Genomic DNA, 24,027 nt, shown 5'->3' with positions numbered 1-24,027 from the left:
AAAATTCATAGCACAGAGGGCGCCACACCAACTCATAGCCTTAGAGCATGTTGGATACTACGGCAGGTGGCCAAAAGTGGCGAAGAGCTTCTAGCTCCAGAGCACCAGCCCAACAATGCCAGTACGGTATTAACAGTCTTCGAAACTTTCGCATCAAATAATATGAGGAAACGAACACTCGCAGCCTCGCCGAAGTCCACCAGGTAGCAACAATAAATCCATGGAGTGACACGGCTATTACCTTTAACGCCAGTGACGAACCTAAATTCTGAACAGCCCGAGCACCAGCCGCATTGGTCCTCAGTCCAATAGTGGACGGCTTTCGCCTTACCAAGGTACTCATGGATGGCGGCAGCGGATTAAACCTCATTTACGAGGAAACCCTTCGAAAAATGGAAATAGAATGGAGCCGCATTGAGCGAAGCAGCATAACCTTTAGAGGAATAATCCCCAGTCGGGAAGCATGCTGTACAGGAAAAATCACACTGGATGTGGTGTTCGGCACACCGGATAATTACAGGTCCGAGGAGGTCACATTCCAAGTGGCCCCGTTCAGCAGCAGATACCACGCTCTATTAGGGCGAGAGGCATTCACAATTTTTCAAGCTATACCCCATTACGGGTACATGAAGCTCAAAATGCCCGGACCCAACGGAATCATCACTCTTGCTAGTGACCCGGACTTAGCACTCCGCGCCGAAAATAAAACAGCCGCACTTGCCATTGAGGCACTATCCGAAGCCCTAGCGGCCGAGGAATTCACTACGCTGCGCTCCACGGTGAACAGGGACGATGTGATACTCGATAAGAGATCCAAGTCCACCTCTTTTAAACCAGCGGACGAAATAGTCAAATTCCAAGTCCATCCAACAGACCCTACAAAAACAGCCTCCATCGGGGCACAATTAAACCCTGATGAAGACGCCGCACTACGAGAATTCCTACGCGAAAATTGGGACATCTTTGCCTGGCACCCTTCAGATATGCCAGGAATCCCACGCCGGCTGGCCGAACACAGCCTCAATATCCTAAAAGGATTCAAGCCAGTCAAACAAGCTCTTCGGCGCTTCTCCGAACCCAAGAGACAGGCCATGGGAGAGGAACTAGCCAAACTATTGGAGGCCGGATTCATTAGAGATATAAAACATCCAGACTGGCTAGCAAACCTGGTAATGGTACCAAAGAAGGACAAATCGTGGCGCCTGTGTGTCGATTTCAAGGAACTTAACAAGGCTTGCCCAAAGGATCCCTTCCCCCTTCCCCACATCGATCAAATTATCGACGCTACCGCAGGACACGATTCATTGTGCTTCCTCGACGCATACTCCGGCTACCACCAAATTAAGATGGCAGAGCCAAACCAAGCCGCGACGGCATTCATCACTCCATACGGCCCATTCTGCTTCAACACAATGCCCTTCGGGCTCAAAAATGCTGGCGCAACATATCAGCGCATGATTCAGACATGTCTGGCAAACCAGATCGGTAAAACAGTGGAGGCATACGTAGATGATGTGGTCGTCAAATCCAAGCATGTCGAAACCCTAGTAGACGACTTGAGGCTCACATTCGACAATCTCCGAGCATATGACATTAACCTCAACCCGGAAAAATGCATTTTCGGTGTACCAGCCAGAAAGCTCTTGGCCTCCATCGTATCCGGTAGAGGAATTGAAGCAAACCCAGCCAAGATCCGAGCTCTGTCACAATTGGATATCCCAAAAGACCTCAAACAAATACAAAAATTGACTGGAAGCATGGCGGCTCTAAGCCGCTTTATCTCCCGCTTAGGAGAAAAGGCATCACCCCTTTATCGCCTCCTGCGGCGCACCGAACACTTCGAGTAGACGGATGCCGCCATGGCCGGACTCAAAGAAATCAAAGCCATATTGGCAACAAATCCGGTCCTGGCCGCTCTCAACGCGGGCGAACCAATGCTATTATACATCGCGGCAACCCATCAAGTTGTAAGCGCGGTGCTCATTCTCGAACGAGAAACGGACGGACACAAGTTCCCTCTCCAAAAACCAGTTTACTACGTGTCCACTGTCCTAACTCCATGCAAGTCGCGATACCCGCATTATCAAAAGATAGCATACGCGGTGTTCATGGCATCCCGGAAGCTGCAACACTATTTCCAAGAGTGTTTGATAACAGTAGCCTCCGAAGTACCTCTTAATGACATTATAAAGAACCGCGACGCAGCGGGCCGGATTGCCAAATGGGCCATCGAGCTCCTCCCGTTCGACATAACTTACAAGCCAAGGCGAGCTATTAAGTCGCAGGTTTTGGCCGACTTCATCGCCGAATGGACTGAAGCCGAACTCCCTAAAGAGTACGTCGCTATTCCAACTGGATCATGCACTTCGACGGCTCCAAAATGTTGGCTGGTCTGGGGGCTGGCGTCGTTCTGACGTCCCCAACCAGAGATACAGTCCAATACGTACTTCAGATAATGTACACGGACTCCAACAACGCAGCTGAATACGAGGCCCTTCTACATGGTCTCCGGATGGCAGTCTCCATGGGAATTCAGTGCCTAGAGGTCTGCGGGGATTCAAACATCGCGATATCCCAAATAAAAGGAGACTTTGATGCCAAGGATCCGAAAATGGCAGCTTATCGCAATGTCGTCTTAAAAATGTCAGCTCGGTTTGAGGGGCTTGAATTTCACCATATAGCCCGAGAGAACAACCAGGCAACAGATGTGTTGGCACGCATTGGCGCAAAGCGCGATGCTGTCCCTCCCAACATCTTCCTAGAGAGGCTTTTCAAGCCATCCGTATCATGGGAGGGAGAGTCTGGAAATAACAGCCCGGACCCAACCACACTACCCCTCACCGAACATTCTGACATAGTTGGTGGCTCCGCCAACGAAATAACACCGTCAGCCCACAAAATAATGGCAGTCATTGCCCCGTGGACAGAACCATTCCTAGCCTACCTAACTAGGTAGGAACTTCCCAATGACCAAAACGAGGCCCGCTGCATAGTGCAGCGATCTAAAGCCTATAAAGTCCACGAGGGAGAGATTTATAAGAAAAGCACAACCGGAGTCCTTCAAAGGTGTATCTCCGAAGAGGAAGGGCGAAATCTTCTGGCTGAAATTCATGCCGGACTCAGCGGGCACCAGGCCGCATCCCGGGCCCTTGTAGGCAAGGCCTTCCGTACAGGATTTTATTGGTCGACGGCCCGGGCAGATGCTCAGGACTTGGTCCAATGATGCGTAGGATGTCAGCTCTTTGCTAATCAAAGCCACATGCCACCCACCGCCCTCAAAACTATACCCATCACCTGGCCGTTCGCGGTCTGGGGGCTTCATATGGTCGGACCCCTTAAAGGAGGAACCCACAAACAAAAATACCTACTGGTCATGGTGGATAAATTCACCAAATGGATAGAGGCAAAGCCTGTTAAGACGACCGAATCCGGACCAGTGATAGACTTCATATCAGGGGTAGTACACCATTACGGCGTCCCCCATAGCATCATCACTGATAATGGCACAAACTTGACGGCCGACGAGGTCAAACTCTGGTGCAAAAACATGGGCATCAAGCTCGACTAGGCTTCAGTCTATCACCCTCAAACTAACGGTCAAGTCGAGCGAGCAAACGATCTAATCATGAGCGGCATTAAACCCAAACTAGTGCGCTCCCTCAAGGAATCTAATACGCACTGGGTAGAGGAGCTCGACTTTGTACTATGGGGGCTGCGGACCACGCCGAATCGCACTATCGGATTCACACCATTTTTTATGGTGTATGGCGCAGAGGCAGTTTTGCCCTGCGACATAATTCATGACTCACCTCGCGTGCGCATGTACGAAGAAAGAGAAGCCGAGCTCGATCGGTCGGACTGTTTGGACAACTTGGAGGAGGAGCGCGACGTGGGAAAAGCCTGTTCTGCATTCTATCAACAGCAGGCTCGAAGATACCAAAGCAGAGAAGTACGGGCCAAAGCTTACAATGTTGGCGAATTAGTTCTACGCCTGCCGGACAAGAAAAAGGACAAACTCAAACCCAAGTGGGAGGGTCCCTTCATCATCGACCAAGTCCTGACTGGCGGCGCGTACCATCTGCAGAACGCATCGGATAACCGACTGGAGCCGAACCCATGGAATGCAGCCCATCTCCGAAGATTTTACGCCTAGCGCTGGACTCGGGGTTCGTCTCCTTCCTCCGTCTATATTTTATACTTTAACTGTCTTTTATTTCTCTCCTTCTCCCTCCTTTTTCTAAAGCCGTTGAAGGCTCGTTTGCGCATTGTTCGCACACACTTGACGCGTTGTCCGCGCTCAGTATACCTGGGGGCTTCTTTAACAGAAGCTTATTTCTACGGGCTCTATGCCCAACACATGTGTCACACTTTCGCATGTACCTTTTATTCACCATTATATGCATCGATATGACTTAAGTTTTGGCCAAGCTGGGTTGCCTGGCTCCTGTGCTTACCCCTACGTTCTCGATTGTTCAGCTAGGTGGTAAAGGGAGCACCTCTGCGATTGTTACCGCCGGGTCAGCCGGACGTGTACCTCAGACTGGGTGAAGCCGAAAGCTAGCGTTCTTAAGGGAATATTCGGTCGGTGAACTAAAAGACGATTTCTTACTTATTCATTTATCTGCCCCAAGATGTTTTTCTGCTTTTTTCGCAGTCCGGACATGCACTTTAGGGCATGCCTCCCAGGGAAAGGAACCCCTAACGGAACTATTCTCCCTGGAAGATGTTTCTTACTAACCATGTAATATAACATAACTAGTTGGGCACTTGTCTGATAGAGCACTAATGACCCCTACGCCTGGTCTCCACGCATGCCCCGGTTCTTACATAACCGCGAGGGTATTCGGACACACTCCGGACTATAGGGTCCCGAGGTTGAAGCGAAAGGGTCCGCTACGACAAACGATCTACAATCCGGCTAGAAGGCATTTTACATGTCATTTTTAATTACATAGTCAAATTGACTGATTGTATTCCTCTTCAATACCATCTAATAGGCTGTCTAGTTTACAGTCCCGCTGGGAATACTTTGCGGCCAACTCTACTTGGCCGTACACTAAGCTCACAGGGATCTCCTTCCCATCGGGCCCCATCGGTCCGACCTCGGCCATGTGGTTTGGGTCAGCCTTCGTGTACCGCGTCTTCACCATGGCCCAGGCCTCCCTGGCGCCTTGACGGCACGCCGATATCTTCCATAGTCGGAAGCGCCGCCGTGCTCCCTGAAGCCTCTCTGCAATCTCTCCAAGGCCTTCGGGTAGGGAGATGGATGGCCACAAGGCCTGGGCGACGTCTCTCATCACCTGCCGAACTCGTTCGTGCAGTTGCAGCAGCTCGGGAAGTAGGTCACCCGTTGAACCGAGCATTTCCTCTGCAGGACAACCTGTGAGCATACCTACAGACATATTTCTGTTAGTCGACTTCCTCGCCGAACTCTTCTTTTCAAAAAGCTCGCTCAAGCACTTACTATAAATGCCGCGACGAAGCTGCCGATTCTCCTTAACGGAGTCATATAGCTGGGCTCGAACATCCTTTAGTTCCTCACCCAGCTGGGTGTTGGCATTTTGGAGATTATTTTTCTCTTGCCTCACCCTTGTAAGCACATTCTTGCCGGCCTTTAACTGGCACAGGAGATGTTGCTTGTCCAGATCTAATCCGGCGCCATCTCCAATATTATTGTCAGACTTATACACACGCCGCACTTCACAAACTACTTATCTTTTGAAGTATATATTCCCGGAGGGGGTCTCTGTGGCTCCCCCTGGGGCGGCTAGTGCGGCCTTAAGCTGGGCCTTGCACTCTTCAAGCTCCTGAGACAGTCAGGTATTCTTTTCCGTAAGATCCTGCATAACAACTGATCCTTAAATCAGTTCTCCTAACTATTTTAAGTCTCGGGGGCTACTAGCATATATAACTATCAAATTTTCTCACCCGTATGTCCTTTACATACTGCTCCGTTGCTCTGGCTAGACCATCTTGAGCGGCACGAAGGTGCGCGTCTCCCGAATTGAAGGCGTTTAATGCCTCTTGGGAGAAACATGCGTCACGAAGAACTGTCCGGCGGCGCCTGTAATTCATGGCACTCTCCACCTCAGAGTTGGTGGCGGACAATCTATCGGCATCCTCTGTCGGAGGAACATCCGATGCACGCCTCGTGTTCACCTCCGCTTCCGGACCCGGCGTTGGAGCTTGGCTGGCGGAGGCTCCATTGGCCATCTCACCGGACACAGTCCGGCGAGTGCTCTTTTTTCTGAAAGGAGCACCAGCGTTAATATACCTTCCCGAAATCAATCCCGGGAATATGGTGACACGCCTTACCATTGCGGCTGCATTTCAACTCGGACCGCACTTCTTTTTAGCCTGCGTGGCCGCGCTGCCCCTTGTTGGCTAGCCGCTGCGGGCTCGGCTTCCCGCCTCGGAGGCACCCCCTGCGAAACACCATTGATATACGGTGATCAAAAATAAGCACGGATGAGTCATTATCAAAGTACTGGGGCTTCGGTCTCATTTACCTGTGAGGCTGGAAGTATTCTGGGGTAATAGGCCGTAATGGCGACCAAGGCATTATCGATGCTCAGTTGGTGAAATACCCCATCAATCAGCTCCACCAATATGTCCGGATCCTCTTGGGAGGCCGGATCGAGGAACCATTCCGGATCCTCGGGTTGTGGAGGCGGGCTGTTTATATCTTTTACGGCCTGACGCAGTTCATGTGTCAAACTCACAAAATGAGATATATAACTATGGGAGTACGGATCGGATGTGCGGGAAAGGAGATGTTCACTTACCTAGCTTCGAGGATTGTTCATAGAAAATCCGTTCAATGGACTGACGCGGAGAAAATCCTCCTCTTCCCCCTTGTGCAGCGCGGACAAGATCTTCACCAGTTCGGCGACCGATCCCGGCCCCTTACGGCCGTGACGGGTAGCATCGTCCTCCCTATTGAAATCCCACATGGGGTGGCCCCTATATTGAAGTGGCTGCACCCCCCGCATAATGCATTTTGCCATGACACTGATCATGGTCAGTCCGGAATGAGCTAGCAACCTTATTCGGCTCATCGGGTAAAGGACGCCATTGTCGCTGTTCCTCTGGGGACTCCGTGGACGCAAACTTAGGCGTTTCTTCAAGGGAGCATTACTGAACTCCGGGAGGCCGGTCCGAACGGGATCCGGTAGCGGGGCGTCTTCTATATAAAACCATTCCTAAGGCCAGTCTTCGGATGCCTTCTTCGGGGTTTCGGATAGATATCCGGTCCCGGCGATGCGCCATAGCTCGGCTCCGCCCACTTGATATATTGACCCCTCATGAGAACGGGGTACGAGGTAGAATAATCTCTTCCACAGCACAAAATGAGCCTCGACGCCCAAAAACAGTTTGCAAAGGGCTACGAAGCCCACGATGTGCAGAATGGAGGCAGGCGTAAGGTGATGAGTTGGAGGCCATAGAACTCCAGGAGCCCCCGGAGAAACGGATGTATTGGAAATCCTAGTCCTCTTATCAGATAAGAGACAAAGCATACCCGCTCTCCTTTGGAAGGATCGGGGACGCTCTCCGCTTGCTTTCCGCCCTTATAGGTGGGGAGTCCGGCTCGAACCGAAACCATGAAGGCTGGGGGAAGAAATCCCTTGGTTTGGAGCGTCACTAGCTTGCTATGCGGGACTGAGCATCTCTCCCAATCCCCAGGCTTGGGGCTGGGAGCGCGAGAGGAGGAGCCGCGTCGACTGTCCATGATAGAATGGATTTTTTGTCAGAAGCGCTCCGGTGAAAGCTTGCGAAGGGGAGATGGTGTGATTCGGATCTAGATCCTTGTCTCTTTTTATAGGCAACTCATTTGCGCAGCTAGGGGGGAAAGTGTAAAAATACCCTGGCTTTTCGCATTCGTTTGACACGTGGAAGATGGCCATTATTGGGCGTGGAAGCCAAGGAGCGCAGCATCTATCAGAAGCCGGACACTATTCGACAAGTATATGGAATTTGGAGAAGAACCCGCCTCGCAATGCCGAAGACAATCTACGCGCCGAACTCGTCGTCATTGAAGCCTGGTTCGGGGGCTACTGAGGGAGTCCTGGATTAGGGGGTGTCCGGATAGCCGAACTATCACTGTTGGCCGAACTCCTGGACTGTGAAGATACAAGATTGAAGACTTCGTCCCGTGTCCGGATGGGACTTTCCTTGGCGTGGAAGACAAGCTTGGCGATACGGATATGTAGATCTCCTACCATTGTAACCGACTCTGTGTAACCCTAACCCTCTCTGATGTCTATATAAACCGGAGGGTTTTAGTCCGTAGGACGAACAACAATCATACCATAGGCTAGCTTCTAGGGTTTAGCCTCCTTGATCTCGTGGTAGATCTACTCTTGTACTACCCATATCATCAATATTAATCAAGCAGGAGTAGGGTTTTACCTCCATCGAGAGGGCCCGAACCTGGGTAAAAACATCGTGTCCCTTGTCTCCTGTTACCATCCGCCTAGACGCACAGTTCGGGAACCCCTACCCGAGATCCACCGGTTTTGACACCGACACCCGACCTTCTCGCGCCAATGTCATTAGTGGAAAGTGGGTCTTTCACCATCAGACCCGCTCGGATGGTACACTTGAGCGCTACAAGGCTCACTGGGTGGCTCGTGCTTTTCGACAGCACGCTGGCGTTGACTTCACTGAGACGTTTGCACCGGTTGTCAAACCGGGCATGATCTGCACCGTTCTCCAGCTTGCAGTGTCCCGAGGCTGGCCAGTTCATCAGATGGATGTCTCCAATGCCTTCCTCCACGGCCATCTTGAGGAGCAAGTTTATTGTGAGAAGGCCACTGGTTTCGTTGATGCATCTCTTCCTGGGCATGTGTGTTTGTTGTCCCGGTCTTTCTGCGGGCTCAAGTAAGCACCTCGCGCCTAGTACCAGCGGGTCGCCGGGTTTCTTCAGACACTGGGCTTCAGCGTCACTCGCTCGGATGCCTCACTGTTTGTCTATCGCCATGGTGAAACGACTGCATATTTGCTCCTCTATGTCGACGAGATCATCCTCACGGCCTCCTCCGCAGCTCTGCTTCAGCAGATTACTCTCCGGCCGCGTGACGAGTTCACCATCAAGGACTTGGGTGCTCTACATTATTTCCTTGGCATTGAGGTCATTCGGCGACCGGACGACTTCTTTCTTCATCAGCAGAAGTATGCACACGAGCTCCTTGGGCGTGCTGGCATGCTCAACTATCACCCTGTTGCTACTCCTATTGACACGAAGGCCAAGGTTTCTACTCTTGAGAGCTCGCTAGCGTCGGATGCTCCCTTCTACCGGTCCATTCTTGGTGCTCTTCAGTATCTGACTCTCACCCGACCGGATCTACAGTATGTTGTTCGGCAGGTGTGTCTCCACATGCACGCCCCTCGTGACTCCCATTGGACCCTCGTGAAGTGGATCCTCCATTACATTCGCAACACGATAGCTCTTGGGCTCACCCTCACGGCGTCCACTTCTCTAGAGATGGTGGCCTACTCTGACACGGACTGGGCTGGCTGCCCCGACACCGAACGGCGAAGCCACGTTACAGTTGTGGGGTCAGCTGACCCCACGGGTTTTTGGTTGCATGTTGAACCCCAGCTATGAGTACTCCTCTGAACCCACAGGTCACAGCAGCTGACCCCACTATCATTCACACATACGGTGGAAAATTTGGGCCATCTAGCAAGAAAGCCATCCCATCTCACGTGCTCTCTCTCTCTCTCTCTGAACCATTGAATCTTCCATTTGTTTACCCATGCAAGGCTCAATCCCTTTGTTTATTACCTAATTTTTAAATTAAAACCATTCAGCTGCGCATCAAGGGCGCCTTCCCGCGATAGCCACGTCGGCAGGGTGTTACTGTGCACGATGGCCAATTGAAGTGAGGGATCGATGTGTTGTGCTCCTGGCGCTTCTCATTTGCTTCATCGAGCAGAGAGAGAGAGAGAGAGGAAAGAGAGAAAGAGAGGTCACGTCGAGCCTCCACCCCTTTCTCGTTTCCTCTCCCAAAACACGCAACCTCTCCTTTCTCTTCTTTCCCCATTATTAGCCATCGGGAGGAGGCGGCAGAGTGCTACGTCTTGAGCTTGCGTTGGTTTTCCTTGAAGAGGAAAGGGTGATGCAACAATAGTAGCGTAAGTATTTCCCTCAGTTTTTGAGAACCAAGGTATCAATCCAGTAGGAGGCTCCTCAAAAGTCCCACACACCTACACAAACAAACAAGAACTCGTAACCAACGCAATAAAGGGGTTGTCAATCCCTTCACGACCACTTGCAAAAGTGAGATCTGAAAGAGATAATATGATAAGATAAATATATTTTTGGTGTTTTATGATATAGATTGGAAAAGTAAAGATGCATATAAAAGTAGATGGCAAACTTATATGATAAAAGATTGACCCAGGGGCCATAGGTTTCACTAGCGGCTTCTCTCAAGATAGCATAAGTATTACGGTGGGTGAACAAATTACTGTCGAGCAATTGATAGAAAAGCGAATAATTATGAGATTATCTAGGCATGATCATGTATATAGGCATCATGTCCGTGACAAGTAGCCCGACTCCTGCCAGCATCTACTACTATTACTCCACACATCAACCGCTATCCAGCATGTATCTAGAGTATTAAGTTCATAAAGAACAGAGTAACGCATTAAGAAAGATGACATGATGTAGAGGGATAAACTCATGCAATATGATATAAACCCCATCTATCCTCGATGGCAACAATACAATACGTGCTTTGCTGCCCCTGCTGTCACTGGGAAAGGACACCGCAAGATTGAACCCAAAGCTAAGCACTTCTCCCATTGCAAGAAAGATCAATCTAGTAGGCCAAACCAAACTGATAATTCGAAGAGACTTACAAAGATAACTTAATCACACATAAAAGAATTCAGAGGAGATTCAAATATTTCTCATAGATAAACTTGATCATAAACCCACAATTCATCGGATCTCGACAAACACACCGCAAAAAGAGTTACATCGAACAGATCTCCAAGAAGATCGAGGAGAACTTTGTATTGAGATTCAAAGAGAGAGCAGAAGCCATCTAGCTAATGACTATGGACCCGAAGGTCTGTGGTAAACTACTCACAACTCATCGGAGAGGCTATGGTGTTGATGTAGAAGCCCTCCATGGTCGATTCCCCCTCCGGCGGAGCGGCGGCGAAGGCTCCAAGATGGGATCTCGCGGATACAGAAGGTTACGGTGGTGGAAATAGTTTTTTGTGGTCGCTTCTGATGTTTTCGGGGTATGTGGGTATATATATGAGGAAGAAGTAGGTCGGTGGACGCCCGAGGGGCCCACGAGATATGGGAGCATGCCAGTAGGGGGCGCGCCCTCCACCCTCGTGGTTGACTCGATTGCTTCTTGACTTGCACTCTAAGTCCACTGGATCACGTTCGTTCCAAAAATCGCGCTCCCGAAGGTTTCATTCCGTTTGGACTCCGTTTGATATTCCTTTTCTTAGAAACACTGAAATAGGCAAAAACAGCAATACGGGCTGGGCCTCCGGTTAGTAAGTTAGTCCCAAAAATGATATAAATGTGTAAAGTAAAGCCCATAAACATCCAAAACGGGTAATATAATAGCATGGAACAATCAAAAATTATAGATACGTTGGAGACGTATCAAGCATCCCCAAGCTTAATTCCTGCTCGTCCTCGAGTAGGTAAATGATAAAACAGACTTTTTGATGTGGAATGCTACCTAGCATAATTCTCAATGTAATTTTCTTTATTGTGGCATGAATGTTCAGATCCAAATGATTCAAGATAAAAGCTTATAAAACATAAAAACAGTAATACTTCGAAGCATACTAGCAAATAATCATGTCTTACCAAAATAGCATAGCCAAAGAAAGTTTATCCCTACAAAATCATATAGTTAGGCCATGCTTCATTTTCATTACACAAAATACTCCCATCATGCACAACCCCAACGACGAGCCGAGCAATTGGTTCATACTTTTTAACGCGCTTCAGCTTTTTTCAACTCTTACGCAATACATGAGCGCAAGCCATGGACATAGCACTATGGTGGTATATGGTGGTTGTGAAGGCAAAAAGGGAGAAGATAGTCTCACATTAACTAGGCGTATCAACGGGCTATGGAGATGCCCATCAATAGATATCAATGTGAGTGAGTAGGGATTGCCATGCAACGGATGCACTAGAGCTATAAATGTATGAAATCTCAACAAAAGAAACTAAGTGGGTGTGCATCCAACTCGCTTGCTCACGAAAACCTAGGGCATTTTGAGGAATCCCATCATTGGAATATACAAGCCAAGTTCTATAATGAAAAATTCCCACTAGTATATGAAAATGACAACATAGGAGACTCTCTATCATGGAGATCATGGTGCTACTTTGAAGCACAAGTGTGGAAAAGAGATAGTAACATTGCCCCTTCTCTCTTTTTCTCTCCTTTTTTTCTTTTTTTCTCTTTTTTTTCTTTTTCTCTTTTTTTCCTTCCTTTTTTCTCTTTTTTTTATTTTGTGGGCTTCTTTGGCCTCTTTTATTTTTATAAAGTCTGAAGTCTCATCCCGACTTGTGGGGGAATCATAGTCTTCATCATCCTTTCCTCACTTGGGACAATGCTCTAATAATGAAGATCATCACACTTTTATTGATTTACAACTCAAGAATTTCAACTCAACACTTAGAACAAAATATGACTCTATATAAATGCCTCCGGTGGTGTACCGGGATATGCAATGAATCGGGAGTGACATGTATGAAAAATTGTGAAGGTGGCCTTGCCACGAATATGATGTCAACTACAGATCATGCAAAGAGCAATATGACAATGATGGAGCGTGTCATAATAAACGGAACGGTGGAAAGTTGCATGGCAATATATCTTGGAATGGCTATGGAAATGCCATAATAGGTAGGTATGGTGGCTGTTTTGAGGAAGGTAAATAATGGGTGCAAGATACCGGCAGAAGTTGCACGGCATAATAGAGGCTAGCAAAGTGGAAAGGTGAGTGTGCGTATATCCATGGACTCACATTAGTCATAAAGAACTCATATACTTATTGCAAAAGTGTACTTAGCCCTCGAAGCAAAGTACTACTACGCATGCCCCTAGAGGGATAGATTGGTAGGAAAAGACCATCGCTCGTCCCCGACTGCCACTCATAAGGAAGACAATCAAAAGAGCACCTCATGCAACAAATTTGTCACACAACTTTTACCATACGTGCATGCTACGGGACTTGCCAACTTCAACACAAGTATTTCTCAATTTCATAATTACCCAACTAGCATGACTCTAGCATTACTACCTTTATATCTCAAAACAATTATCAAGTATCAAATTGATCATAGCATCCAATTCACTTGCTATGATAGTTTTTATTATACCCAACTTGGATGCCCACCATTCTAGGACCAATTTTATAACCATAGCAAATACCATGCTGTTCTAAAAGGCTCTCAAAATAATATAAGTGAAGCATGAGAGATCAACAATTTCTTCAAAATTAAGCCATCGTCGTGCTCTAAAAAATATAAGTGAAGCACTAGAGCAAAAACTATCTAGCTCAAAAGATATAAGTGAGGCACATAGAGTATTCTAATAAATTCCAATCAAGTGGGTTTCTCCCAAAAGGTGTGTACATCAAGGATGACTGTGGTGATCTAAAAAGCAAAGACTAATTTCATACAAGACGCTCCAAGCAAAACATATATCATGTGGTGAATAAAAATATAGCTCCAAGTAAAGTTACCGATAAACGAAGACGAAAGAGAGGATGCCTTCCCGGGGCATCCCCAAGATTAGGCTTTTGGCTATTATTGAATATATTGGGGTGCCTTGGTCCAAGATTAGGCTCTTGCCACTCCTTATTCCATAGTCCATCAAATCTTTACCCAAAACTTGAAAACTTCACAACACAAAACTCAACAGAAATCTCGTAAGCCCCGTTAGCGAAAGAAAACAAAACACCACTTCAAGGTACTGTAATGAACTCATTCTTTATTTATATTGGTGTTAAGCGTACTATAATCCAAATTCTCTATGGTTTGTAAACTATTTTACTAGCCATAGATGCATCAAAATAAGCAAACGACACACGAAAAACAGAATCTGTCAAAAACAGAACGGTCTGTAGTAATCTGTAACTAACGCAAACTTATGGAACTCCAAAAATTCTACCAAAATAGTAAGTCCTAGGCAATTTTTCTATTTATCTACAGCAAAAATAATCAATGCAAAATCACTTTTCTGTGATTTACTAAAAAAATCTCGTGCACGCAAAGTTTATGTTTTTCAGCAGAATCAAATTAACTATCACCATAAGTTATCCTATAGGTTCTACTTGGCACAAGCACTAATTAAAACATGAAAACACATATAAACAGAAAGTAGATGATAAATTTATTACTAAACGGAAACAAAAACAAAAAACACAAAGAAAATTGGGTTGCCTCCCAACTAGCGCTATCGTTTAACGCCCCTAGCTAGGCATAAAAACGAGGATAGATCTAAGTAGTGCCATCCTTGGCACTCAATTCATAAGTAGCTCGCATGATAGATTCATAAGGTAATTTGACTTTCTTTCTTAGAAAGTGCTCCATGTCTTTCCTTAACGGCAACTGAAATCTAATATTCCCTTCCTTCATATCAATAATTGCACCAATCGTTCTAAGGAAAGGTCTACCAAGAATAATAGGACATGAAAGATTGCAATCTATATCAAGAACGATAAAATCTACGGGCACAAAATTCCTATTTGCAACAATAAGAACATCATTGATCCTTCCCATAGGCTTTTTAATGGTGGAATCCGCAAGGTGCAAATTTAAAGAGCAATCATCAAGATCATGGAAACCTAGAATATCACATAAAGTTTTCGGAATCGTGGAAACACTAGCACCAAAATCACACAAAGCATTACACTCATGATCTTTAATTTTAATCTTTATAGTAGGTTCCCACTCATCATAAAGTTTTCTAGGTATAGAAACTTCCAAATTAAGTTTTTCATCATAAGATTGCATCAAGGCATCAACAATATGTTTGGTAAAAGCTGTATTTTGACTTTAAGCATGGGGAGAATTCACAACGGATTACAACAAGGAAATACAATCTTCTAAAGAATAATTATCATAATTAAATTCCTTAAAATCCAAGATAGTGGGGTTCAATGCTATTTAAAGTCTTGACCTCTCCAATCCCACTTTTACCAAATTTAGCATCAAGATCTAAAAACTCCGAATTGTTGGGACGCCTTTTAACTAAAGTTGACTCATCTCCAGTCCCATCATTATTAAGGTTCATATTTCAAAACAAAGATCTAATGGGGGACACATTAATAACTTTAAGATCTTCATCATTTTTTCATGGAAACTAGAAGAACACGCTTTTACAAAGCAATCTTTCTTAGCACGCAATCTAGCGGTCCTTTCTTTGCACTCATCAATGGAAGTTCTCATAGCAGAGGGACTCATTGATATCATGCTTAGGAGGAATAGATCTAAGTTTCAAAGAATCAACATCAAGCGAAAGTCTATCAACGTTCCTAGCCAAATCATCAACTTTAAGCAATTTTTCTTCAAGCAAGGCATCAAAATTCTTTTGAGAGATCATAAATTCTTTCACACTATTCTCAAAATCATAGGGCATCTTATTAAAATTACCTTTAGAATTATTGTAGGAATTTCCATAATTATTAGAGGAATTACAAGGGAATGGTCTGGGATTAAAGTTTCCTCTATAAGCATTGTTACCAAAATTATTCCTACCAACATAATTAACATCCATAGATTCATTATTATTCTCAATCAAAGTAGACAAAGGCATTATCAATGGGATCAACAGAAACACTCCTAGTGGAAAACAATTTCATAAATTCATCCATCTTTGCACTCAAAACATTAATTTCTTATATAGCATGCACTTTTTTACTAGTAGATCTCTTAGTGTGCCATTGAGAATAATTAGCCATAATATTATCAAGGAGTTTAGTAGCTTCTCCAAATGTGATTTCCATAAAAGTGCCTCCTGCGGCCGAATCTAAAAGATTTCTAGAAGCAAAATTCAAGCCGACATAAAATTTTTGTATGATCATCCATAAATTCAAAACATGAGTAGGACAATTGTGAATCATCAATTTCATTCTTTCCCAAGATTGGGCAACATGCTCATGATCAAGTTGTTTAAAATTCATAATATCGTTCCTAAGAGAGATGATTTTAGTGGGAGGAAAATACTTAGAGATAAAAGCATCTTTGCACTTATTCCATGAATCGATACTGTTCTTAGGCAAAGACGAAAACCAAACTTTAGCACGATCTCTTAGTGAAAACGGAAATAACTTCAATTTAACAATATCATTATCCATATCTTTCTTCTTTTGCATCTCACACAAATCAACAAAGTTGTTTAGATGGGTAGCGGCATCTTCACTAGGAAGGCCGGAGAATTGATCTTTCATAACAAGATTCAACAAGGCAACATTGATTTCACAAGACTCAAGATCATTAAGAGGAGCAATCGGAGTACTAAGGAAATCATTATTATTGGTATTGGAAAAATCACACAACTTGGTATTATCTTGTGACATGGCGACGCAATCCAACACAAAAGCAAACAAAAGGCAAGCGAAAGAGAGAGGAGATTGGGAAACAGAGGGCGAATAAAACGGCAAGGGTGAAGTGGGGGGAGAGGAAAACGAGAGGCAAATAGCAAATAATGTAAATGCGAGGGAGATGGGTTTGTGATGGGTACTTGGCATGTCTTGACTTGAGCGAAGACCTCCCCGGCAACGGCACCAGAAATCCTTCTTGCTACGTCTTGAGCTTGCGTTGGTTTTCCTTGAAGAGGAAAGGGTGATGCAGCAATAGTAGCGTAAGTATTTCTCTCAGTTTTTGAGAACCAAGGTATCAATCCAGTAGGAGGCTCCTCAAAAGTTCCACGCACCTACACAAACAAACAAGAACTCGCAACCAACACAATAAAGAGGTTGTCAATCCCTTCACGGCTACTTGCGAAAGTGAGATCTGATAGAGATAATATGATAAGATAAATATATATTTGGTGTTTTATGATATAGATTGGAAAAGTAAAGATGCAAACAAAAGTAGATGGCAAACTTATATGATAAAAGATAGACCCGGGAGCCATACGTTTCACTAGCGGCTTCTCTCAAGATAGCATAAGTATTACAGTGGGTGAACAAATCATTGTCGAGCAATTGATAGAAAAGCGAATAATTATGAGATTATCTAGGCATGATCATGTATATAGGCATCATGTCTGTGACAAGTAGACCGACTCCTGCCTGTATCTACTACTATTACTCCACACATCGACCGCTATCCAGCATGCATCTAGAGTATTAAGTTCATAAAGAACAGAGTAACGCATTAAGAAAGATGACATGATGTAGAGGGATAAACTCATGCAATATGATATAAACCCCATATTTTTATCTTCGATGGCAACAATACAATACGTGTTTTGCTGCCCCTGCTGTCACTGGGAAAGGACACCGCAAGATTGAACCCAAAGCTAAGCACTTCTCCCATTGCAAGAAAGATCAATCTAGTAGGCCAAACCAAACTGATAATTCGAAGAGACTTGCAAAGATAACTTAATCACACATAAAAGAATTCAGAGGAGATTCAAATATTTTTCATAGATAAACTTGATCATAAACCCACAATTCATCGGATCTCGACAAACACACCGCAAATAGAGTTACATCGAATAGATCTCCAAAAAGATCGAGGAGAACTTTGTATTGAGATTCAAAGAGAGAGAAGAAGTCATCTAGCAAATAACTATGGACCCGAAGGTTTGTGGTAAACTACTCACAACTCGTCGGAGAGGCTATGGTGTTGATGTAGAAGCCCTCCGTGGTCGATTCCCCCTCCGACGGAGCGGCGGCGAAGGCTCCAAGATGGGATCTCGCGGATACAGAAGGTTACGGTGGTGGAAATAGTTTTTCGTGGTCGTCTCCGATGTTTTCGGGGTACGTGGATATATATAGGAGGAAGAAGTAGGTCGGTGGACGCCCGAGGGGCCCACGAGATAGGGGGCGCGCCCAGTAGGGGGTGCTCCCTCCGCCCTCGTGGCCGCCTCGATTGCTTCTTGACTTGCACTCCAAGTCCTCTGGATCATGTTCGTTCCAAAAATCACGCTCCCAAAGGTTTCATTCCGTTTGGACTCAGTTTGATATTTCTTTTCTTCGAAACACTGAAATAGGCAAAAAAACAGCAATACCGGATGGGCCTACGGTTAGTAGGTTAGTCCAAAATTGATATAAATGTGTAAAGTAAAGCCCATAAACATCCAAAACGGGTAATATAATAGCATGGAACAATCAAAAATTATAAATACGTCGGAGACATATCACAGAGCAGCTGCCAGCGGCTGGGAAGGTGGGGCAGATGAGAAGAAGGATGGGACGTGGCTGAGAGCGCGCCATCGGCCGTGCTCCTCGAGGGAGGATTGGGTTGGAGGAGGAGAAGGCGGCGTTGGTTTCAATTTTTAATCTGCCACCGGCGCCGCCACAGGAACGAACGACAGGATCTGAGGTGAGCATGATCCCTCGCCTCTTCCCGTTCCTTCTCCGCCTTGTCTCAGCGCTCGTAGATGGTTGCAGGGGAGATGCGGCAGAGGAGGCTCGTGCAGCGTGTGGGGTGATGGGAGCGGGAAGAAAAGAAAGAGCGGCGGCGGCGGCGAATCTCTCCATCTCACGGGTCAGCTCTCCCATCCGTGCCGCGACATCGTCGGTATGGAGGCCCGGTATCGGGTAGCCACCACGGCGTCGGGTGTACCAGCGGGGGCTATGTTGACCGCTCGACATCTGGCTTGGGTTCCGGTGGCGCCAAGCCGTAGATGTGAACCGCCGTCTCCACTTCGTTTCCTCAATCTTTTGATCTGCACCTCTACCCCACTACTCCCTCCCTCCCTCTCTCACGTAAGCTTGAGCTCGAGGTGGTGAAATCCCTCTCAGATGGCCGAGGCTAACAGCCTTGACATCTTTGGAGATTCTATGTGTGCAGTTTTAGTTGTGCACACCAATCGTTTGAACAATTGCTATTAGAAATGGTACGTCTTTTTATTGTGTTTGAAGCAGGTAAAATGCGGTTTAGCCCTTTTGAAAATGTGATGAAGTAGTTGAGTTGACCGAATGTGGTGGCCTACGCCGACCGTGGCGGTAATAAATTCCCTAAGGTGGGTAACCGAGGCAGCCAGGGAGGGAGTTCACTCTTAGTTCATTTGCCTGTTTGCTCCGTCTCCTGACGGCTGCCATGGAGGTGACTTTGATGGCACCCGATGTTAATTTTTGCTTAGATTGTGCTGCTCCTCCTCTTTGTGTCTCTGTAGTCTTCCTCATTGCTTCGTCCGTGCTCAGCTCTATAGTAAGTACGCTGTGTTATGGTGACTCCCTCTCAATACTAGATGGCTTACTTCCCTTATTTAAAATTTTGATTTCTTTTCGAAGAATAGGTCCTTGTTCCAGTTCATAAGGGAATCATGTAGCAATGGCAATTAATATCATGTTTAATTTTATTATAAGTAAATTGTCAAATAAATGTGTCATAACATAAGTATTGATTTTATGATTCTATATATGATCAAACCTTGATGAACTAGTTTTGGTTGATACTATTTTAAATTTAGTTTCAGATACTGCAGAATTTCTAATTCTCTGTTACATGTGATTATGATATATGCTGCAGCAACTATGTGTTCAGATTTCAAACATGTCAGAAAGCCACTTTAGAGCTTTGCTACAATTAAGTCGGTATTTCTTTCACTTTAGTGCACCATGAGGCGGCTAGCAGGAGCCCTAAGGTCGATGACGTCGGGGAGGAGGCAGAGCGGCAGGACGGGTTCTGTGTGCTGGCTGGAGCAGCGGCCGGAACGGGTCACCGGCATGAGAGGGTGGGATGAGGACGAGGTCCTTTCGTTTTGCCAAGGTAAGATCCACACTTCTCTTTTGTTCTTCCAATGAAATATTGATTCTACTGACTTAATCCATATTCCTTGCGGGAGCATTGATCTCTTGGTACGGCGATGCGAGGCTGCGCAAGGGCAGCCCAGGTTTGCCAAGGTGATCTCCCTGTCCTTGGACGAGGAGGTCGACAAGGACGCCATGGTGGAACTTGGCCAGGAAGAAGAAGGAGAACCGACCCAAGGAGGGGAGGAAGAAGCAGCGGAAGGAGGACGCCACCAACGGCAAGGACGAGGTAAATGTTGCAGGCCTAAGCTTACCTCATGATTATGCAGTATCATGTATTTATTTTAGCAAAAGAGGCTTTAGTAGCAATGTCATGTAGAATCACTTTGAATTGGAAGTTACGTGGTTCAACTGCATCAAGTGTGAGCTCACTGGAAGTTTTTTCGACGTGTGGATCTACATGCGCATGCCCGTTACTTTTGTTCTTTGCTAATGATGTTGTATTGCTATGATCATTTGGTTAACTATGCTTTACCAGGAGTCAATGGTCGATACTATCCAATTTCCTTTTTTGGGGGACAGTATAAATGGCAGTATGTTGTTTCCTGTGCAGAAGACATATACTTTTTGGTTTCGTTCAAAAGCAAAGTGATGCAATGTTTTCGTTTTCATCTATTAAAAGTTAGTGAAACATGTGCGCTCACACTGAAACATATATGAACTGAATAGCGGATTGAAAGCCTTGGCATGTTTAGTACAACTCATTTTATCTTAGTGACCAGACATCTTTGTTTGATCTTCCTGGAGCTGCAGGTGATGAATGCATTTGTCCCTTTCAGCTTCAGGGTGCTGGCACCTAGGAGGGTCGGGACAGCAAAATCGGTGCTAATTGATGATGTCGTTGGTTCCCCTTACCCGACAAAACAGTTTTGCGGAAGCTTGTTGTAAGTGCCAAGTAAATTTCCTTTTACATGGATAACTGTGGTGGGTTGATAGTTATCTTGCTTCTGCTTATCATGACCAGCGTATACCAAGACACTTCTCCGTATGAGATAGACACACATGCTCGGAGTGAGATTTTCTCTGCGGTTCTGGTAACCGGCACAGAGGGTCTCTGTTCCATGGTGTTGCCGATGAGCAAGCTAAGTACTCTACGCTTGGTCACTTTGACTCTGTATTTATGCTATGGTCACTTGGGATTTATGCATCTGAGCTTCTCATTTTTGTCTATGATAGACAGAGTATGATTTTGATCGATCATTCCTATGTAAACCATTGTACGTCAATTCCGTTGGATTCTTTGATAGATTTATGTATTTGTGCTTGTTTCCTGGTTTCTCTTTTTGTTGAGGAAATGTATATATGTTACATATCCAAGGTTTCGTGTGCTTGTGCTCTTCGATTCCATAGGTTTGTTCCAGGCCAGTTCGTTGCAACTATTTTCATTTAGAAAGGCTTATCTGTGCGTAAGTTTGTTACTGATTCTGAGAGATGTAGCTAAATATAGAAATGACATGTGTCTTTGCGTTAGGCAGACTAACTGTTCAATTTATAGCTTTTAATCTTCTGTGTATTGTTTTTCTATATCCTTGGAATAAACATGTTTGCGATATTAAACAAGGGAACATACATGCCCTTTTGTGATGTTAACCATTTTACGCTAGGTATGGTGACATTGGTAAGCATGCTTTGGCTGTTGTGAAAAGTAAGAAGCTGGAATGCAAATCAAGCATCTGACTCTGACACTCACAGCACATTTGTTTAAGCAGATAGGCCTGACCGATCTGATGGTGTGTTCTCATTAAAAGTTATTGGTAGCTGGTTAGATTTTTTGCATGCTCCATGTACTAACACTGTGTTGTTAGAGGCTTAGAGCTACAATTGGTGTTGGTGAACAATTTTGTGTAACAAAATTGCCATGGCAATGTAGGGTTTACTCATGTCCTCCACTTCAAGCTTCAAAAGCCTTTTCCGAGCAAGACATGCTAGAAGATCTTTTATTTACCCAGGGTTTCGGTGTTAGCTTTGTTCACTATGAAATATTGCAAAAAGGTATCTGCTTAGATCTAGCTCCTGGAAGGATAGAATGTGCCAGATGCGCTGGTACTAAAGCCAATGGACGACATTTAACATCAATTCTACCTTTGATAATTTTCAGGATTGATGTGTGCTACAATAGTTTTTAATAACATTATTTTTATATGAGGAACCCCACCCATCCATTTTTATGGATTTGATGTACTTTATGAATGTCCTACTTTTCTTGCTGCTTCTCTCTTTCAACTAGCAGCAACATGCTGCTGTCAGTGCACTGGCAGTGCTAGAAACGTACTGAAAAGGGTGTTGCCTAATGCTGGCAGGGCTAAAAAGGTTACTGAAAAGGGTGCTACTCTACCAGGCACCGCACAGATGCCTCTTAGGCGGCGCGTCAATAGCACGCCCCAACCACTAGTCTTCGTCAAGCTAAGAAGACTAGGAGTACTACTTTGAGGAGCTGAGTAAGGCGGATGTTTGTTGCCTCCCCAGAGCCTTGGAGTCTACAACGAGCTCGGAGAAGAGGAGTCACAGCTCGGTGACTGCTACCCGTCGGGTCAGGTCGCCTCGCTAGCGAGCGCCCCTCACACGGCCCCCAAACCAGCCGGCCTACATGTTTACTGTAGCAAAGGGAGGGGAAAGGCCTAGATTTGACCCCACAGAGTTTTCTTCCTGGCGATGCCGTTGCCAACACCCGTCGATCCACCTCTGGTTACTGCGTTTACCTCGGTCCTTTACTCGTCGCGTGGTTGTCCAAGCGATAACCTATGGTTTCACGCTCCAGCGCGGAGGCTGAGTACTGAGCTGTGGTCAAACGCTGTTGCCGAGTGCACCTGGCTACGACAGTTACTTCAGGAGCTGCATCATAATGTCTCCCAGGCTACGGTTGTCTACTGCGACAACGTCTCTGCGGTGTACCTTTCCGCCAACCCCGTTCATCATCGCCGGACTAAGCACATTGAGCTGCACATTCACTTTGTGCGCGAGCAGGTGGCCCTTGGACGTATTCGGGTCCTCCATGTTTTGACTGCACAACAGTTCGCCGATGTGATTACGAAGGGACTGCCGACTTCCATCTTTGAGGAGTTTCGTTCCAGTCTCTACGTCACTGGCGCCGCTTCGACTACGGGAGGAAGGTGTTGAGTATATTGTGTATTGGGCCCACCTCCTGTTTCCTCTGTATAGTCGAGGTTGTGACCCTCCTATGTACTCATATATATGTGCCCGATGCACCGATCAATGCTTTGTGTTTGCACAGCCTGTATTTCATATTCTACGCTTTGGTTTCACCGGAGTTTCCTCTGTGTTTGCCCGTGTTGTCCTGTGTATGGTCTTGAATGAATGTTGATGGCGACGGATCGGTGGCTGGTGCTGCTGCTACTGCTTCAGTCCAGGGCTGTTTGTTGGATTGGATTGGCCGGCTCGCGCGGCTTTCCCGTTACGGCACCCACACCACACGAGGAACACGCCCGCCCTGTTGGAGGAGGCATGGTACGGATGACGGACCCGAACCACAGTGGCAGCGGGTCCATAGGACCCATCCGCCATTTATAGAATGCGCAATCAATATAGCCTGTCGAACTGGAGCCGTCTATGCTCTAAAATATGTCTATATACATTCACATGTACTTTTTCCGCTTATTTTTAGTCCGCATATAAGGTTTGGTCAAAATCAAGCTTTGTAGAGTTTGATTAATTTTATATTAAAAAATATAAACATTCACAATATGAAATCAATATTATCAGATGCAGCATGAAATGTACTATATAGTTTTAGTATTGTAGATGTTCATATTTTTTATATAAATTTGGTCAAACTTTGTGCAGTTTGACTTTGACCATATCTTATATGCGAAGTAAAAAGAAACGGAGGGAGTAATATGTAGTCATTTTGCTCCGTATGTAGTCATTTTAGAGCATAACTGAGCCGGCCCGAATGGCGCAGCTCCGAGAAGCCCGCTTCAAGGAGCAAAGTCCCGTCGCTGTGCAAAAACGAGAAGCAGGACAAACCTGACTGACTATCTTTCCGTGCAACAAGGTACTGGTGATGCTCCCAACCCTAGC

Source organism: Triticum aestivum, chromosome 2B (genome assembly GCF_018294505.1).
Source record: "Triticum aestivum cultivar Chinese Spring chromosome 2B, IWGSC CS RefSeq v2.1, whole genome shotgun sequence".
Classification (NCBI taxonomy): domain Eukaryota; kingdom Viridiplantae; phylum Streptophyta; class Magnoliopsida; order Poales; family Poaceae; genus Triticum; species Triticum aestivum.
This window is presented reverse-complemented; position numbering follows the sequence as displayed.